The sequence below is a fragment of the Cibotium barometz genome, chromosome 59, assembly GCF_041138505.1.
Source record: "Cibotium barometz isolate CiBa-2024 chromosome 59, ASM4113850v1, whole genome shotgun sequence".
Lineage (NCBI taxonomy): Eukaryota > Viridiplantae > Streptophyta > Polypodiopsida > Cyatheales > Cibotiaceae > Cibotium > Cibotium barometz.
The window spans coordinates 1,745,730-1,765,102 of record NC_141104.1 but is presented as its reverse complement, the minus strand read 5'-3'; positions in this window follow the sequence as shown (position 1 = coordinate 1,765,102).

Here is a 19,373-nt window from a genome sequence, read left to right as displayed (position 1 = left end):
TGGAAGGGATCTTCCTTTGAATGGATGTGGTCAATTTGTAGCTAGTTTTGCCTATATTGTGTTGGATTCTTAAATGCTATGGTTGCTTGCTTGAATAGGTTTGATTGTAGGCTTCTCTCTCATTAACTTCTTCTCCATCCACCTTTTTGAGAGAGAACCATTGTGAAGGCTAACTCTTTCATGCTATGGTTGCTTGCTTAAATAGGTTTGATTGTAGGCTTCTCTCTCTCATTAGCTTCTTCTCCATCCACCTTTTTTGAGCGAGAACAACCACGAGGATGAAGACTAATTCTGTATTGCCTCCATATAGGTAAAAAGAGCTCTTCCTTTACCCATACAACCATGGAGAATTCCGATGTGACAACGAAGTGAGGACATACACACCCATATTGGGAAGATGTATTTCTAGGGCTCAAAGGGAAAATCAAATGATACATGATTTGGCAAAGGCTAAGGTAAGCTCTTGACTTGAACATATTTGGCACCACTAAAACACGGACTAGCCTAAGGCTTAGCTTAGTTCTTCCATCTAGTCTAAGCTAATGGGGTCACCCAATATTACCCAATGTTGATTAGAAGGTCACACTCCGAAAAAACATACAGTTTTGGAGCTTTGAATGTGTTAGATTTGTTTTTTTTTTTGAAGCTTGTTTACATTAGGGTATTCTATTTTCATACTTAGAAGAGGAAGACCATGATTTCTTTCATTATATTTGCTTAATTTTGAAGCCCACAAGGTGTTGATTTCATTGCATTAAATTTAGCAATTATGATTAAGAGTACAATAATCCACTCCGAAAACATAAGCTTTGGCCTCCATTTGGAATAGAGTGAAAATATTATGTTTTCTTCATGCATTTCATAATTTTTCATGCATTATTGGAATTGGTACCTTAAAAACCAAAAATAAAAAATAAAAAAACACTCAATCACGTGAACAAACACCATTAACTAGGATTAAGAACCTTAATCACCCTCATCAAGTCCAAAAAAACTCAAAAAACTTCGAAAACTAGGCCAAACCATCTCTCAGCTTGGGAAATGTGAGCCAATAATACTAGAAAAAAACATGCGTGAGCATGGAGACATAAGTTGTGAGTCTATACACATGAGCCTATAGACGTGAGATCTCTTGGGTTAGGAGACGTGAGCCTATAGACATGAGATCTCTTGGGTTGTTAGACATAAGCTATGAGTCTATAGACGTGAGCCTATAGATATGAGATATATTGGGTTGGGAGATGTAAGCCCACACTCCTACAAAAAAAAATATGTGAACATAGAGAGGTGAGCTATATGAGTCTGCAGACATGAGCTTGTAGACGTCAATCTAGGAGTAGGTATAGCTAATATTGTACCATCCAGTTGAAATTACCTTGGAGACCTATGAGAATACACCTACTCATGTCCTATAAAGGTTTTCTAGTTGAAATTACCTTAAAGAGACCTGTAAGGATACACCTACTCATGTCCTATAAAGATTTTCCACCTAAAATTACCGTGAAGAATACACCTACTCATGTCCTATAAAGGTTTTTTAATTGAAATGACCTTGAATAGACCTAGGTGTAAGGATGCACCTACTCATGTCCTATAAAGGTTTTCCACCTAAAATTACCTTGAAGACTTGACATACGGACCCACCTGCTCATGGCCTAAAGATTTTCATGTTACAAAATGTGTACTAGTAACACATTACAAAAAAAATCCTTGTCCTAAAGATTTTCATGTTATACAATCTGTACCAGTAAATAAGTTACAAGGAAAATCCTTGTCCTTTGCAATTATTGGAGCATTAAGTACAATTATTATCCAATAATTTCTCACCAACCTTGTCATAAGCCCGAAGCCCCAAGCATTACTTGGAATACATGCCCAAGTAGGCCTAAAAATTGTGTGAGTCTATTTCATAAAAATATATGTGAGCTCAGTTAGACATGAGACATGAGTCGTGCGCCCAGAAGGCGTGAGTCTACAACTTGAGCTTGCATGAGCCCACAAGAAGACGTGAACCTCCCATGTATGACATGAGTCTAGCTCACTAGACCTGCATGAGCCTATTTTATAAAAAAGGGGTAAATTACCAGACGTGAGTCAATAAATGTGAGCCTACAAACATGAATCTATATATGTAATCCTATAGACATGAGCCTACATATATGAATCTACAGACATGAGCCTAGATATATGAACCTACAAGTGTGAGAGCCTACAAACATGAGCCTATAAGCATGAGCCTAGAGTCATGAGCCTACAGATGTGAGCCTTCAGACATGAGCGCACATATATGAACCTACAAGTTTGAGAGCCTACAAACGTAAGCCTATAGGCACGAGCCTAGATTCATAAGCCTAGAGTTATGAGCGTACAAGTGCGAGCTATTAACCCTCATTGGACACCTCACCAGCGTCATTGTAAATTTTACATGTGTGATCGCCGCTTGTCTATGAAAGGCGTGCCATGGGATTAATAATGGAGATTGTAATCTTAGATTAGGTGTTTGCATAAGCCTAGGCAGCCGTGGATAGCCATGGATGATAGAGGTACTAAAGATTCAAGAGCCTTCCACCTTTATTTAATCACAAGGGGTTTCAAAGCACTACATCAACTACTCCAAGTCGATAAGGCCATCAAAGGGATAACTCTGTTTTACAGGCCTTCTTGGGTAAGAAACCTTCAGTTGCACACTTGAAAGTTTTTGGTGGGTGTGTGAATGTTATGTACATGTTCCAGATGCTCAAAGGATGGAATTGAATGCCAAAAGCCAAAAATACATCTTCTTGGGTTATAAAATGGAGTTAAAGGGACATGAACCTCAGGTAAAGAAGATCATGAAAAGATTGGGGGAGGAGAGAGAGCTTGAGCTCTTTCAAGCATACACACACTCACATAACACACACACATAGATGGAAGGCTAAAATATTCTTCTTCTTCTTACTCTCAAAAGAAGGCAACAAAAGATAAGTGAAAAACCAACATAAGTACTAGATTACTATGTACAAGCAGTCCATAATTTGAACATGCTAAATAGGCAAGTTGGCACAATAAGTATGCCATAACTCGGTGGGTAGACTATGTAGGTGTAGTCCAGCTATAGAATCACGGATGAAGATCTGTCATGCTGGCTACTAAACGTGCTAGTGATATAAATATGGAACGATCACCCAAGCACGTTGTGAGTGTTAACTCTAGTTGAGCTTGACATCTCAACACTTCCCCTAAAGCTCAACTCCATCTCCAAGACTCCAAGCATGTTGTGGAATCTACTTAAACTCATTGGAGAAATGTTATGCCCCTCCATCTGACCTCAAGCACTTAATCTTCAAACCTCTTTGTTTTTTAGCCAACATTTTGAAATTTTGAAAGTGAGTAAACACTTCATTTTTCTCTTTCATGAAGTATACCCACACCTTCCTTGTGTGGTCATCAATGAAAGATACATAATAGCGACATCCTCCCATGAATGCCATCTTTGTCAACCCCTATACATCTGAGTGCACCACATCAAGTGCCCTCTTGCTTATATTTTTGTTGTCATAAAATACATTCTTTGTTTGCTTCCCAAACTGACATGCTTTGCAAACCTTATGCATTCCATCCACCTTAAACTTTGGCAAACTTGTAACAATTGTAGAATTCTGCATGGACTTCAATCGTTGCTCATTTACATTACCAATACACTTCCGACGCAACTTCTACCGACATGAATTCGGTGACCAGGTCTTCTGACCTCGGTAATAGGTTTTGTGGACAGAACCTACATCGGGAAGGGGGGAATGCTAATCCCATTTGGATTAACAACATGATCCTCAATTGAGGACATTAATAAGTGTCATGCAAAGGCACTATAAAGGTTGTACATTATGAGATATTGGCCACCCAAGGCTTAGTTAGTAAGTTTTAGGCGCCCAAGTGTGAATAAGGGCCAATTGTATATAAGGTATTTTCTCATAATGAAGAGGACACAATCCCCTTTGTGCTATTGAGAGCTCTCCCCTTCTGATTTGTGAGAGAGTGAGAGCATTCTAGCATTGTGCCTCTTTCATGCTTGTGTGTTTATTCTTGTATGAGAGAGTGAGAGAGAGTGTGATGGTGTGAGCGACTCCACAGTGATAGTGTGGAGGTGGAGCTTGGAGCTTGGAGCTTTACAAGCGAGCGTGGAGGCCTCAAGGGACTCGAGATCGAAACATTGGTAAGTACCCCATGACGGTTGTGTTCTATTGCTCATCCATTAGGTGAATGGGTAGAGTTCCCTCTTGGAGGTGAGGTAGCCCATAATAGCAGCAAGAGGCAACACCTCTCCCATGTGTAGTGGCCCTACCCATCCTTGTTCCATCAAAGAAGAGCCACCCAGGACACTAAATCCCAAAGAGAATCGTGCATACACTTCTATGGCACCATCCAGTAACCCACAGAGCAAGGCTAAAAAAGATCACCATGACCCCATAACACTTGTGTGCATCCCATCACAACATTATCAGCTCACAAGTTGAAACTAGAAAGACACAGCTCAAGCGTGCATTAGCAAAGCCGGCTGCTGCCGTTGTGGTGGTGTCCAAGCTTTAGTCGTGGATGGGCAAATGATTATTTGCCCTAAGTGGCCGAGTGTACGCATGCTAAGCTCGAACCTTAGCCCATGTGTACATGTGTAACATAGGTCCCCCCTTAAATGTACAGTCATGATCTTCACTGGGAATGATTAAAAAATAAAAAACCCAAAAACATAACCAGAAGCATCAAAAAACAACTACAAACATGTACATGCACACATATTTGCACACATGCATACACACACTCATCGCATTCACATGCACACCTTACATTCACACACGTGCACCTACCCCTTTATATTTGCAATCACACGCGCACCCAACACACTCATTTTCTCTTGCACATACCCACACATTCATGCTTGTACGCATACACCCCATGTATATACTCACACATTTGCACCCGCAAATGTGCACTCACCTTCACACATTTACTCCACAAGTAGGCACATGCATGTGTGTACACCCATTCACCCATTTACACTCATTTGAACACACATGTGCACTCTCACACCATCATGTGTGCACACACTCTTACTACACATTACGCCTGCACATTCACTTGCACGCTTATATCCCACACGTATTTACATACATGCACATATGCACATACACTTACACCCATGTGTGCACATGCACACATCACACTCTCACATTCTTTCGATCCTGAGGGTTCATCTCTCTCTGTGGCCATTAACCTGACCAGAAATTTGGAAATATTGAGCTCCTTTTAGCATTGATGGGAGAAAAAATTTGCTAGGAGTCTATGGCCTTGATGTATCAAAGCCAACGGTCTTCAATTCCTCCCTAGAAGAGATATAACTCTTCTCTTTTTGATCATTTTGGGTCCCAACCTACCATCTCCTGGATGGTCGTGGATATTGTCTTTAAATTTTGGTGTGTACATAGTGCTGCTAATATATATATTAAGCAATTTCCTTACCATCTATCATGGCATATCTCATGCGAGTTCTAGTTGGGAGGATGTCCATGGTTGTAAGGATGTGCATCCAGTTCTCAGAGTCTTCGGAGCAAGGCAAACTTTGAGATCTCACATTCCTCATCTAGCATTTTATAACAAGTGAGGCACATGTTTAGTTCAGTGGTGTTATTTGCGGTTATTGAGTCTTCGGCCAAAGGTCCACCACTGATGGGATGTGTCTTCCACGCTTGTAGGTTTACCTTTAGGGTTTCATTTATTTTCTAAATGTAAATGTGGTATGTGCCCCAATCATAAACCATTCTGGTTTCCATCATGAAGGGTCAAATGTAGTCAAAGGAATCGGATTGCTGAAAAAAGTTCATTACCACAAAAGAGTGGCGGAAACATAAGCAACTCTTGATTCTTAGATTTTGCAAAATCCCCATGAGTTTTGCAATGGCCCTGTGAGCAAAAGCTTGACTATTAGAGGGATAGCGTCAAGCGAAGGTTTCCCCCACTTCTCCTAGCACTGCTTAATAATGATACTGAATCTAGCCTCTCTACCTAGGATGGCCGTGACTTGACTACCTTGGTATTTGACAAGAAGGATGGCATTCATGTCATCACTCTCAAAGTAGTGGCCTAGATTAATCACCTCGTTACTTTCAGAAAAGCTTGGTGAACTACCTATTCCCTAATAGGTTTGGCATTATCTGACTCATTCAAAGAGTCTTAAAGTGGTTGTTCTTCCACATCCACTTTTAGTCTTTCATCCATCCAATCCTTTATGTTCTTCTATAGCTTTCAGGGCCAGTAATGTTTTATGGCTCCTTGTACATGTGGTCAATATATAACAACCAGTATAGAGTGGCGTTAGTGGTTGTGGGTTGGTTGTTGGCGCAGTTGCCATAGCCTTCTTGTTGATGGGACACTCTGCCACCTAGTGAGGTCCCTTATAGTGATAGCATTATCTCGGCATATGAGATCCTAAAACATTGATGTCTCTCCCCCTATTGGATTGTAATGTAGCTATATAGATAGGGTAGACACTATCACCATCTTGAACATAGTGACTTAGGATCTAACTTAGGAGACTTTGAGCTTGTAGGCATTATAGGTAGATAGTGACCTCTCCTATTTCGTCTTCCTCCCCTTCACGCGGGAAACATTGGAGGTAGTAGAAGTAATTCTTGAACTCTTAGCACTTCTCTTTAAAGCATGTACTACCCTAGGCAAGGTGCATTATCAAGCATGGGCCTTGCTAGTGGAGCAGGCAAAGCCAAGTGATGAGTGGTAGAGCTAATGAGACTAGTGATTGCTGCCTTTGAGATTGATTCTTATAGCAATGGGTAGTATCATGGTTTCCTATCCTCATCCAGCATGCTATATGCACACTAAATCCCTCCTTGTCTGGGTCTTAGGTGGGGGAATTATGTGCTGGGATATAGATGTGGTTGCCCTACGTTGTCCTTTCTTGACCATAATTTCCATTTCTCAGATTCCTTAAAGAAGTTCCCATGAAGTTATTGTCATCAAAATACATGGCACTGCTACAACATGGCTTAAAGTCATCAAAAAACACAGCACCTCAAACTATGGCTATGGAAGCTATGACCTAAGGGATCGAAGCAAAGCCCTAAGCTAAGGTGGATGATGCCTAAGTGCACTCATGATGATAAGAAGATGAACTAATCAAGCTTTGGTAGTTAGGTTACATGATTGGGACTTGTACTCATAGAAAGACTTGAGAGCTTGCTTGATTTGATTATTTAAAAGTGACCCCTTCTATATGAGGTGGGTACATCTTGGATTTGTTAGCTCATGTGCGGTAATTCTAGTTTACTCAAGAGTAAGCTTGCTCTTACAATCACTCCCTACCCTCCTTGTGCTCCATGGCACCATATCTCTCAACATCCCATATTCTTCGCCTACTATAAGGTGGTTGGATGATGTGAGGTTTACAACTCCAATACCCCCCCTGGGTGTATGATTGCTACTCACATCATAGGTGGTAAGGTTTGGTTACAACATATCACCCCCCCCTTAGTGTCAACATAGCTACTTAAGGTATTAAGGTGTGGTGGAAATAATAGAAATGAGATGAGATGGGTGTCTACTCATATGGTGACCCATTTCTACGACATGTAGGCTGAAATGTAGGCTTGGGTAGTGAGGTTTGTTGATGTAGCTATTAGAAGAGTCTATCATTGGGGAAGCTCCTCTTTGCTCGATGGAGACTCAATGTAGGCTTCGTGGTTCTTGAATCTGTATTCCTCTTCTTTGTGTCCTAGCTTATTGTAATGGTTACACTTTGGCTTGTGCTTGAGTTTGCATTCGCTTTGGTAAAGCCCAATCCTTCTACAGTGAAAGCATCTCTTTGTTGTTTAGCTGAAGAGTGCGTGTTGCACAATTGTGCTTCCTTGCTTTAGCTCGTTTTCTTCTTCAGGAAAAGAGAAGACACATCCTTTAAAGGTTGGTTTTGGCAAAAAAAAATGTGTAGTCACCAATGCATTGTACTCTTTTAGCATGCTTTTTAAGAGAATGGCTAGTGCATCTGTAACCCAATAAGTGACAATGCTTGCTCACTCTTTCTCTACCCACTCATCAGTTTTGTTATTAGGTGCATCTTCCTTAACCATCTTCCCCCCATAGATTTTTGTGCGTTAAACAGATACTTCATGTGTGTATCCCAAGTGTGAAACTCTTCCCCTGTGAACTTCTCAACATGAATTGTTGTGTTTGTTACCATTTTGAGTGGGTCTTACCTGAGTACTACTAGTGTCTTGCCTCTTACACGACTTTGATTTGCAATGATTTTTTTCAAACTTGATGCAGTAAGAGAAGTGTATAATGCAAGGGTAACAAGAAAAATATTTTTAATTTGTGGTGTAAAAAATGCTAATATAAGATTAGTAATGCTTAATAGATCAATTTGATCTTGAAACTTCTCAAAGATATGAGATTTCTTTACTTCCTAGACTTTTCCAACTACCCAAGCGTAATGTGATATGCTTTGATGCTTAGCACACCCTCACCTTTTCAATTTTAGCCTTAATTAAGCTTGATTATTAATAATTTTAGCTTAAGGAGCTTAATTACCTTCCTAATATAGTGATTAAGAGGAGAGATGGGGGCCAAAATTGACCTTACCGATGAATTTTTTAAAGGGGCATTTTGCTTAGCAATATTGTTCTTGATGAGGGCATGTCTTATGTAGAAAGAGTCAGCTTAAAATCTCAAAAACTAGTGCAATTCATCGATTTCTCTCACTTGGTTTTTCTACTCTCTTGGCTCGCTTACTGGACCAAAAGCTTCAAGAATCATTATGTAACTAGCTCATGGCATTGCTAACCCACACCTAAAAGGGTTTGGGTTGATTGTAAGTAAGGAGGTGGAATGGTTGAAATAACTAATTGATGCTACAGTTCAAAAATCATGAGTTGGAGAGAAATTTTATCAAGTTTGTCTGGTGATCTTGGTCTCCTAGAGATGTAAAGCAAGTGGCTAAGAGAGCTTGGCCAATGGTGAAGAGAATAAGAATAATGGAGTTCACCAATTTTGGGCCACAAGGGGGGATGAGAAGATAAGGTTAGATTAAGTTAAGGTTAGTGACCTTAATGAGTTGATTGTTGCTAATGAAATTGAAATTAATAACCTAAGCTCAAAATGGAGGGGCTCATGAATGAGGAGAGGGGAGGCTCTGATACCATGTTAAAAAATACACCACCTCGAGCTATGACTATGGAAGTTGTTACCTAAGGGATTGATGGAAAACCCTAAGCTAAGGTGGATGATGTCTAAATGCACTCATAATGACGAGAAGATGAACTAATAAAGCTTTTGACTCGAGTTTAGTTAGGTTACAAGATTGAGACTTGTACTTATAGAAAGACTTAAGAGCTTGCTTGATTTGATTGAAAGTGACCCCTTTTATAAGAGGTGGGTACATCTTGGCTTTGTTAGCTCATGTGGGGTGATTCTAGCTTGCTCATGTGGTAGCTTGCTCTTACACTCACTCCCTACCTACCTTGTGCTCCATGGCACTATATCTCTCAATAAAAAAGTTTATGCTTTTCTAAGTACAAGGTGTTATGTAAGGTTAAATCAAGGATCCTTTCCAAGGATTTTCTAGTTAGCTATTCATTAGAGAATTTGTCATTTATCAAAGCATCAAGAGTGGAGGTATCTCACTCTTCTGATGTTGTCTCTAATTGATTCTTTCTCTTACTACTTGACATGGTAGAGTTGATCAAGACTGGGTTCCATCGGGTTCCCTAATGGGAAAACCCAATCGTGAATGATGTAGTCTTCAAGGTGTTAAATTCCAGTTTTAGTTTTTGAAACCACTGAAGTTGAGGCCAAAGGTACTCACCCTTACCAAGTCATCATGTAGACCACATGTGTCCCACATTTGATCAAACATTCCAAGTGTACAATGGGATCTCTAGTCCCATTTAAATTTGGCATTAACTTTGTGATTTACATTGGTTTAGTCCTATTTTACAATTTTAAGTGAGGTGCTACCGTCATTGCCACTCTCACTGGCGGTGGAGTTGATTTGTTGTTACTCCCTCCCTATTTGGGCTGATATCCTCAAGATATCTTTAGTGGTGGTTAGAGCAGTTAGGTAGAGGCATCAGTGGATGTTGAGGTAATGGCTATGAGGGATAGTAAGGGTACTCGTAGGTGGGTGGCAGCATATGCTGATATTATACTTACCCTTGAGGCAAGTTGGGACATTGCAGAGGGTAGCCATATAAGGCTGGGTCGCACTATGGTGTGTATGCTCCTCCTAGTGTCAGATTTATTCTAAAGCTTACTGCACTTGGATGTTGGTTCCCATTGCAAAGTGTACCTAGTAGCTTAGGTTGACTCTTCGGCCCTAGTACCTTGGGTTGTTTGCAGTGGCTCTAGTGGCCATATTGAACTTGAATCCCCCTCCTACAGTTCTTGTATCGGGACCTAATGCTATGAAGCGTAAACCTTCTTTGCATGGTGGCGAGAAACCAAAATCAGAATCCTTAGGTAAGGATGCAGAGAAAGAGGGTGATAAAGGGTAAGTGTCACTATTGTAGGAAACCGAGGCACTACATACATGAGTGCAAAAAAGGCTAGAGAAGGAGAAAAAGAAAGAATCGGGCATGGCTTTGTGGTTGATGCATCTGCACCAAGTGCAGAGAAGAAGGAATCTGCAAGTTTTGCTCAAGATGATTGGGCATGGACTGTACATTGTAGTTATGACCCTTCTGTTCATGATGTATGCATGTCAATGGTAGAATTGGATGCTTGGTACTTTAATAGTGGTGCTAGTAAGCACATTACTTCACAAAAAGGTTTGTTCTCATCTCTGGAATCTATCCCAAGTGCAGGAACCATCACATGTGCAAATGGTTCCTCATATCTTGTCAAAAGAGTTGGTAGAGTTGTGCTCATTGTTGCAAATGGGGGCGCATTTGCTCCTTCAAAAGTTTTATATGTGCCAGGCATTAAGAAGAACTTGCTGTTAGTTTCAGCCTTAGCCTTGTCAGGATTGACGGTGAAATTTGTGGATGATAGATGTACAGTTCATGATAGAAATGATGGTTATTCTATCATTGCCTCAGGTACCTTGTTTCATGGCCTATATAAGATGGATGTTTTTGAGAAGTTACAGCATGATGCTTGCTCAGTCTCTATGACTAGTGCTATGAGGGATGCAAAATTATGGCATGCACGATTTGGCCATCTGAATTATGGCAGTTTGTTATGCCTTCAAAGGCATGATATGGTGTCTGAGTTGCCAACTCTTGAGACCCCTACTAGACATGTATGTGAGGGGTGTATTCTTGGTAAAATGCATCGAGCATCATTTCCAAATGCTGGATCTATGAGAGCTATTAAGAAATTACAGCTTATACATAGTGATGTATGTGGTCCTATGAGAACACCATCTATTGGGGGGGGGGTTTCTCTACTTCGTCACTTTTATTGATGATTACTCCAAATATAGCTGGGTGTATCCATTAAAGCAAAAGTCATAGGTTTTTATGTGCTTTAAGCACTTCGTATCCATGGCTGAAAATGCATGTGAATGTCAAGTTGGCACCCTTCGTTCAGATCAAGGAGGGGGGAGTATATGTCCAAGGAATTTCATGCATATATGGATGAAAAAGGCATAAGGCATCAATGTATAGTGTCATACACACCTCAGCAAAATGGTGTGGCTAAGAGGAAGAATAGATCTCTCATGGAGATGGCACGATGTATGGTGAAAGCCCAAGATTTACTCATGGTTTTTGGTTAGAGGCAACTATGTGTTGAACAAATGCCCTACCAAGGCCTTGCAGTCTAAAACTCCTTATGAAGCTTGGCATCAAGAAGCTTTTTGTGGCTCATTTGCGTGTTTTTGGTTGTCTTTCTTATGCTCTTATACCCGAGCAACAACGCAGTAAGCTTGATGATAAGGTAGTTAAATGCATATTTGTGGGATACAGTTTAGAAAGCAAGGGATATAGACTCTACCATCCGGTCTCAAAGTGGATTTTAGTAAGTAGAGATGTTGTTTTTGTCAAAAACTCAGTTCAGCCCATGCTTTCATGCAAAACATAGCAGAATGTATGCTCACAGGACATGTTTGATTCGCTCCTACCTTTGCTTAATGGAGGGTAGCCATATGTAGAGCAACTAAATGCTCAACCAAGTGCTGAAATTCAGCCTTTGCAGGTGCAAAATCAGCCTGCAAATTAGCCTTTTAATGAGGCAATTATTGAGGATGTAGTTGAGGAGAGAGCAGCCATAGAAGAATCTAGGCGTATGCCAAAATGGCTTTTGTAGACATTGAGGGATAGCAAGTTGGCAGCTCCTTTACCTAGCAGAACTCATGTAGGTTCTCATCATGCAGATTATTCTCATGTGGATCATGTTCTCATTTCTACTTTATGTAATGAGGAGGAACCTGTTTCCTTTGAGGAGGAACCTGTTTCCTTTGAGGAAGCACATGATGATGATCATTGGATGCATGCTATGCAGGATGAGTATAACTCTACACTCAAGAATGAAACCTGGTATTTGACAGATCTACCTCATGGCAAGAAGGCCATTGGTACTAAGTGGGTTTACAAGTTAAAATGCAAAGCAGATGGTAGCATTGATCGCTACAAGGCCAGACTTGTTGCAAAGGGGTATGCCCAGCAAAAGGGCATTGATTATGATGAGACCTTTGCACCCACATCTCATATGACTACCATTAGGTGTCTCATTGCTTTGGCAGCACATCATGGGTGGAATGTACATCAGTTGGACATTAAGACTGCATTCTTGAATGGTGATTTACATGAGGAGGTGTATGTATCGTAGCCTCCTGGTTTTGATGTGAAAGGGAAAGAGTCTAAAGTATACGGGTTGAAAAAAGCTCTTTATGGCCTTAAGCAGGCTCCTCGAGCATGGTATGAGAAGATTCATGTATACTTGGTTGCAAATGATTTTTGCAACAGTCCAACAGAGAGTACCCTCTATGTGAAGAGGAGTAAGGACACATTTTTGGTCATTCTTCTATGTGAAGAGGAGTAAGGACACATTTTTGGTCATCCTTCTATACATTGATCACATGCTGCTCACGAGACCCAATATAGATAAGATTTCAGCCTTTAAGGCTGATTTGCAGAGTCATCATTTGAGATGTTCGATTTGGGGCCCTTGCATTATTATTTGGGGATTTATTTTATGCAGCACAATGATGGCATTGTTATGCTGCAGTCTAAATATATACAGAAGCTATTGAAGAGGTTTAATCTTGAAGACTGTAAACCTGTGGGTACACCTATGGAGACAGGTACTCGACTTAGTCTTCAAGATATAGGAGGCTCTTTTGATGCTAGTTTGTATCAGCATGCTATTGGATCCCTTCTTTATGTATGCAACATAAGGCCAGATATACAGTATGCGGTCTCACAGTTGAGCAGATTTATGCATAGCCCAGGTATACGAAGCATTGGCAGGCTGTCAAGCGGGTTTTTCGCTATTTGCAGGGTGCTCAATATTTTGGATTATTTTATCCAAAGGGGGGTGAGTCATAGCTGTATGATTCTAGTGATTCAGATTAGGCTGGATGTTATGACACATGAGTGTCCACTAGTGGGTTTTGCTTTTGCCTTAGTGATTCATGTATATCATGGCTCAACAAGAAGCAGCCTATAGTGGCCACTTCCAGCTGTGAAGCTAAGTACATGGCAGCTTTTACAGCTACAATTGAGTGTGTGTGGCTCTCAGTCGTCTTATGGTTGATTTGGGTGTTGGACAGTCGTTAGCACTACCATTTTCACTGATAGAGCCAGAGCGCATTAGCAGTTGCAAGTAACCCAGTGTTTCATGCTCGCACTAAGCACATTGAGGTACACTACCACTATGTCAGGGAATGACTCTCTACAGCAGAGGCACAATGCATGTTCTCTATAGCTCATGTAACTAGTTATATAGCACATGATATCTCAAGCAAGCAGTTGTGGTGCATATGAGTGTCCTCTATAGCATTCATGTTTCACAATCCTTGTGCTATATAGCTCACAACACCCTGGTATAGCACATTGACTAATGCACATGGCCATTTTGCATGATTATGTAGTAAATAGCAGTCTCTACGAGCTATATAGCATAGTTAACCAATTACATAGCACATGTTGAATGACCATCCCTAATATAGCATGATCATATAGTAAATAGCACTCTCTATGAGCTATTTACCCTTTGATGTAGGTGGGTTGAGGGCCATTCTTTTGGAGTTTGGATGGTCCAGATTTCCCTATTATCCAAGCGTTTGCATGCTTAGCTTTATCATGACGGGAGTCTATTATCCTTTTTATTTGATCGTTAAGGTCACACGACTTGTTGGCTTTGCATTTGACTCAAAGGGTGTATTGTTAGCTTTATCATTAGCATTGCACTACATTCTTTTCCATTTGATTGAGAAGGGTTTATATGTCGTGATTATGACATCAAAATTTAGTTTTGGATATGATATTTTTGGCTTTTGTATATAGCCTTTCTATGTGTCTTTTATACACTACCACCCTTCGATTTCAAGGATGAAATCATTATAGGGGGGGATGGTTTGTAACAAAGAGATTTTAGGCTAACACATGCACATGGGGGATGGGCCTAGGCACATGGGGTTTAGGGACATTTACATATGTGGTGTTAGCCTTGGGATTATAAAAGGCACTAGCCCTAGGAAAATTGTATCTTTTGAACATCTTTAGCTTTCGTTCGAATCTAGGATAATCATAGGCTAATCATCCTAAGCTAGGCCCACTTCTAACTTGACTTAATGAGAATTCTAGATGCCCTACAATAATGCCCCATATCTCTATGCAGCAGCCTAAACCCTAAACTCACCACCCAAGGGTGCAATAAACATGAGGTTTCATGAATAAGAGAGCTTATGTCAAGCCGAAGGATAGGACATCAACACAAGAATGCTCTAATAGAGGAATGCTTAAAGCTTTAACAAACGAGGCAACATCTGATATTAGAACATTGTTGGCACCTTTTACAATACTGCTTAGACAAGGAGGGTGTTTTGATTGGCAACAAAAGCTTGGTCACCAACTTGCATATTAGATCTATTTTGCCTAGATTGCTCTTCTTGTAAGAGTACTGAAACCAGCTTATCAAATGTAAGGGCATTTGGATTTCCCTTCATCATGAGTCTAAGGGTAGAGGCAAAACTCTGATAAGAATTCGGCAATGCATTGAGAACTATGGGCACCAATGTACTATCAGGATATATCTCATCCACACACTAGCAAGCTGCTCCTTAAAATCTTTGATCTTGGTCAAGAAGCTATCCATTGAGTCTCCCTCATTCATGTGCTCAAACTCCAACTGTTTGCACAAATATGCAACACGTGCTTCATTGCGCACTTGGTATAATGTAGCAAGTGCATCCCATGACTATTTTGAAGTCTTACATGACCGAATATGAGGAATAATACTTCGCTTCACAGAAAGTGCAAGCAATGCATGTGCCTGTGCATCTCTTCCATCCCATCTCGTTTGAGCAGCATTGGGAGGTACTGGTGGTGCATGTGGAGGAGCCACATTTGTATCAGATTCTAATTCAGATGTACCTGCAGCACCTGGTTGCACTAGTTGTGAAACAAGACGCCTTTCACTACCATTGACCACATTCTAAAGGCCTTTAGCAACAAATACATGCCTCATCATATAGGACCACAATGGGTAGTTAGTCCCATCAAGTTTGTCCTTAGCAAACAACATGTTGAATACATCACTATACTACCAGCCATGACTTTTTACCAAATGCAAAATCTTTCAACACACTGCAAAGTATTCACTGGATGCAACCCTGGATAGCTGCCAACTGACTGAATCACCTGCAAAGTGTATGAAAATAACACAAAGTAGAGAATAGAGTGTTACTGGGACAAAAGTATGATGGTCAATGTTGTTGAAGACACTGTAGATGCGAACGTCTGCAGAAACCTTGCGGTGCCCAAAATGCGCCCGAATCGTGTGCTGCAGACCCTGAAAATTTCGTATACTTCGTATACAACACACTACAGTATACACCTTCTTCTCCTAAGAGGGTATCTCAATCAGAGATAGAAAAATAGGGTCGTGAGAGGAGGGAGGCAGACTACTAGATCGTGTCAAGGAAGCTAGCTCTGATACCAATTGTTGGAATTAGGGTTAGGGTTTCAACAATAAACACACACAAGATAGAGAAGCTTGAGAGCACACAAACTCACTAGTATAGTGTAAACAAATGTGTGCCATATACAAAAGATAAGTACACACCCCAAAATAAGTAGATAAGAGGGTGTACATACGCATGAGGAAAAAAACCTCCTAGTGAGGGAAAAAATGCCTCGGCGGTCCTAAGTGTGTTCACACACATCACTACCATATCGTGTTTCTCATTGTTCCTAAAGCTGCTTGCCCATGTAATGGTTCTCTTTTGCAACCATGTTAACTGTGGTTCTAGGAAAGATTACTTATTTCTCTATAGGGTTGGTGCTTCTCATTCCTAAATTAGATTGGTTAGGCTCCATTTCAAGAATGGATGCCTCCATGTTTGGCCCTTCTAGCCGATGGTCTCTTACTTTTTGCTGGGCAATTAGATGATTCTTTGATTCCCACACTCGTTGTTAGGACCTCCTGTGAGATAATGTCTCTAATCATAGCCACAAAACTCCTTTGAGTGGTTGTAAGGGAGTCAAGCACTCTAACCTCTTAGTCCATATGCTGAGAAGAGATAGGCTCCTAAAAATAGGCCTCATTCAAGCTAGTGTATTCACTATCTCACTCAAATCACTAGGATTTCTTGGCTCCTATGAGGGCCCAGAGACTGTGAATTGCATAGTGATTCCTCTTGAGAAGGTGATCTTGATTATGCATCGTTTAAGGCAATCTCTCTGAGTGGGGGATTGAGTCCAAAAATCCTTCCTAATCTTATGTATATGAAAGGGTGATTAGGTTTTTTTAAGTTTTTAATCTCTGTTTGACTTGTGAACATGCGTTCACAAGTTGAGAACATGCATTCCCACTTCCGAACATGCATGGCCAAAGTGAGTTGAGAACGTGTGTTTCCACTTCCAAACATGCATGGTGAGATCAGTTGAGAACATGCATGTCTAGGTACTAGTTAGACTTGAGAACGTGCGTTCACAAGTCTACAAGCATGCATGGGGAATTGCAAATGTGTGTGGCCAGAGAAGGTAGGAACATGCATGGCTAAGTGTCTATTAAACTTGTGAATGTGCATTCCCACTTTGGCATTTGCATACATAATTATAACATGTCTACCTCTTGCAATGATGGTGGAAGTCTGGGCCATGCGATGGTTTGTTTCCAATCGTTTTTGTCATTATGGTCATTTATGGAGGGAATATTTTTTGACCTTTCCTTAATGAGAACATTGTGCAGACTTTTCCTGTCAAACTTAGGAACGTCCATTCCCAGGCCCATTGAAGTAGGTAGCATGCAAAAAAGAGGCAATATTGTGCAGATTTTTCTTGTCAAACTTAGGAACATGCATTCCCAGGCCCTATTAAGCAAGTAGCGGCATAACAAAGAGGTAATAGTTTTTTGAGTTTTAGCCAAAAACTCTAGGTTTTTCCCTCTAATTCCTACTTCTTGCTTAATGGTACATGTTTTTGGGTTTTTGATTCGATAAGATGCTTTAGCTTTTCCTAACCTATCTAATTATTCCTTAAGTATGCATGGAACAAAGAAGAGAAAGCATACAAGTAAACTTCAATCAAAAGAGCAAGAAACTCATACTCAATTATGGGAATGGGATTAAGTTCTTTCTCATTAGTCAAAATATCTTATATATAAGACTCATATGTATAATGCCCTGACTACTCGAGTAATGTGCCCTGCCCAAAAGCCAGTCTAGGCTAATTTCCTAGTTTATGTATACACTACTGACATTATACAAGTTGTAAGATCGGTTTTGATTATCTTTCGATATTACACATCATAAAATTGGGGATTTACCATAATCGTTTACATGCAGTACATTGTGCGGTCCAAAAAATATGGCTCAAAAATGCTGCCGCACTTTCAGAGTAATGTTAGCCAATGTGTTTAACAAGTTTTCAACAATGAATAGTGGTTTGGCATCCTCCCCAAGTTCAGCTAGACCATCTTCACAATAAGATATCTGCTTGTTTTAACCCAAGTTTTCCAAATATTGCATATCTTGGTTATTATGTCATGCTCCCCCCCATCCAAGATAGTACTCACCTGTAGGGTGGATAAGAATAGTGGCATTGTGCCATCATTCTCATAGTAGTGTCCCAACTTATTTACTGGGATCTTTATGACGTTAGGACCACTATTTTCTTCCCTCGATAGTAGAAAAATTTTAGCTTCTGGTTGTGTTACCACATTACCCTAGTTGGTTGAGGAATCTTATCTTTCTTTGACCCATTCCTTAACTTCTATCCAAAGTGTAGGGTTACTATAGAGCAAGAACCTTATTGGCATTTTTATCTCAGGTGAAAGGAATGACATTAAGCTTGCCACATCACAGCTTATAGTTGTGGTCTTAGGTTCTTCCACAAAGATATTTTGTGCATTCAATACGATCTTGTGATCTAGGATAGCAGAGTCCATTCCTTGAATGTAAGCATTTAAGCAATTAAGTCATTTATGGACTCACATTTGGAGCCAAGTTCTTCCTGTTCTTGCTCATGAATAGGTTCATGAATTTCAACTCTTTTGTCCTACATAAGCTCACACCATGTAGGTATAATGTTTATGTGGCTTCACTAGCTCTTAGTCTCTACTCAAATTCCTCATGGTGGGTAGCACCCTCGACTAAGGCTTTCATTACTCTTCAAGTTTTTACATCTTTTTCTCACCCATTAGGATAGTCACCCACCCCTCTCATCAGTGTTGTGTTTCTTGGGCCTTTTGTGGCTCCCTTATCACACCTCCTATCTTAAGCACTTGCACTCATTGGATTGAGCTGACCTTATATCCATGGTTTCATCATCCCATCCATCTTGAATGAGAACTACTAATCCACTTTCTTAACCCGCTTTCTTTGTCCATGTTTAGAGGCTGAAGTTGATGCATAGTTGTTGGGTTTGGGCTCGAGTTAATAAATTTAGTGGGGCAATAATACATGCTAGTCATACAATTACCAAGCGAAGGGCCTTTCATTGGATTAGTAACAGTTGGTTGCGACTCCACCTGGTTTGTATGAATGATCCTTGATTAAATAATCCACTCCACATTTAGTACATGTGAGTGTCTTGGAGCTGTTTTACTGCTGCTGTGTTGGAGTAACCATTTTAATTAAGCCTTCCATAATTCGACAAGGTCCTTAGCAATGGAAACATTATATTAGGGGCCTCTAAACTATTGTATTCATATTGTGCCCCTTCCATATT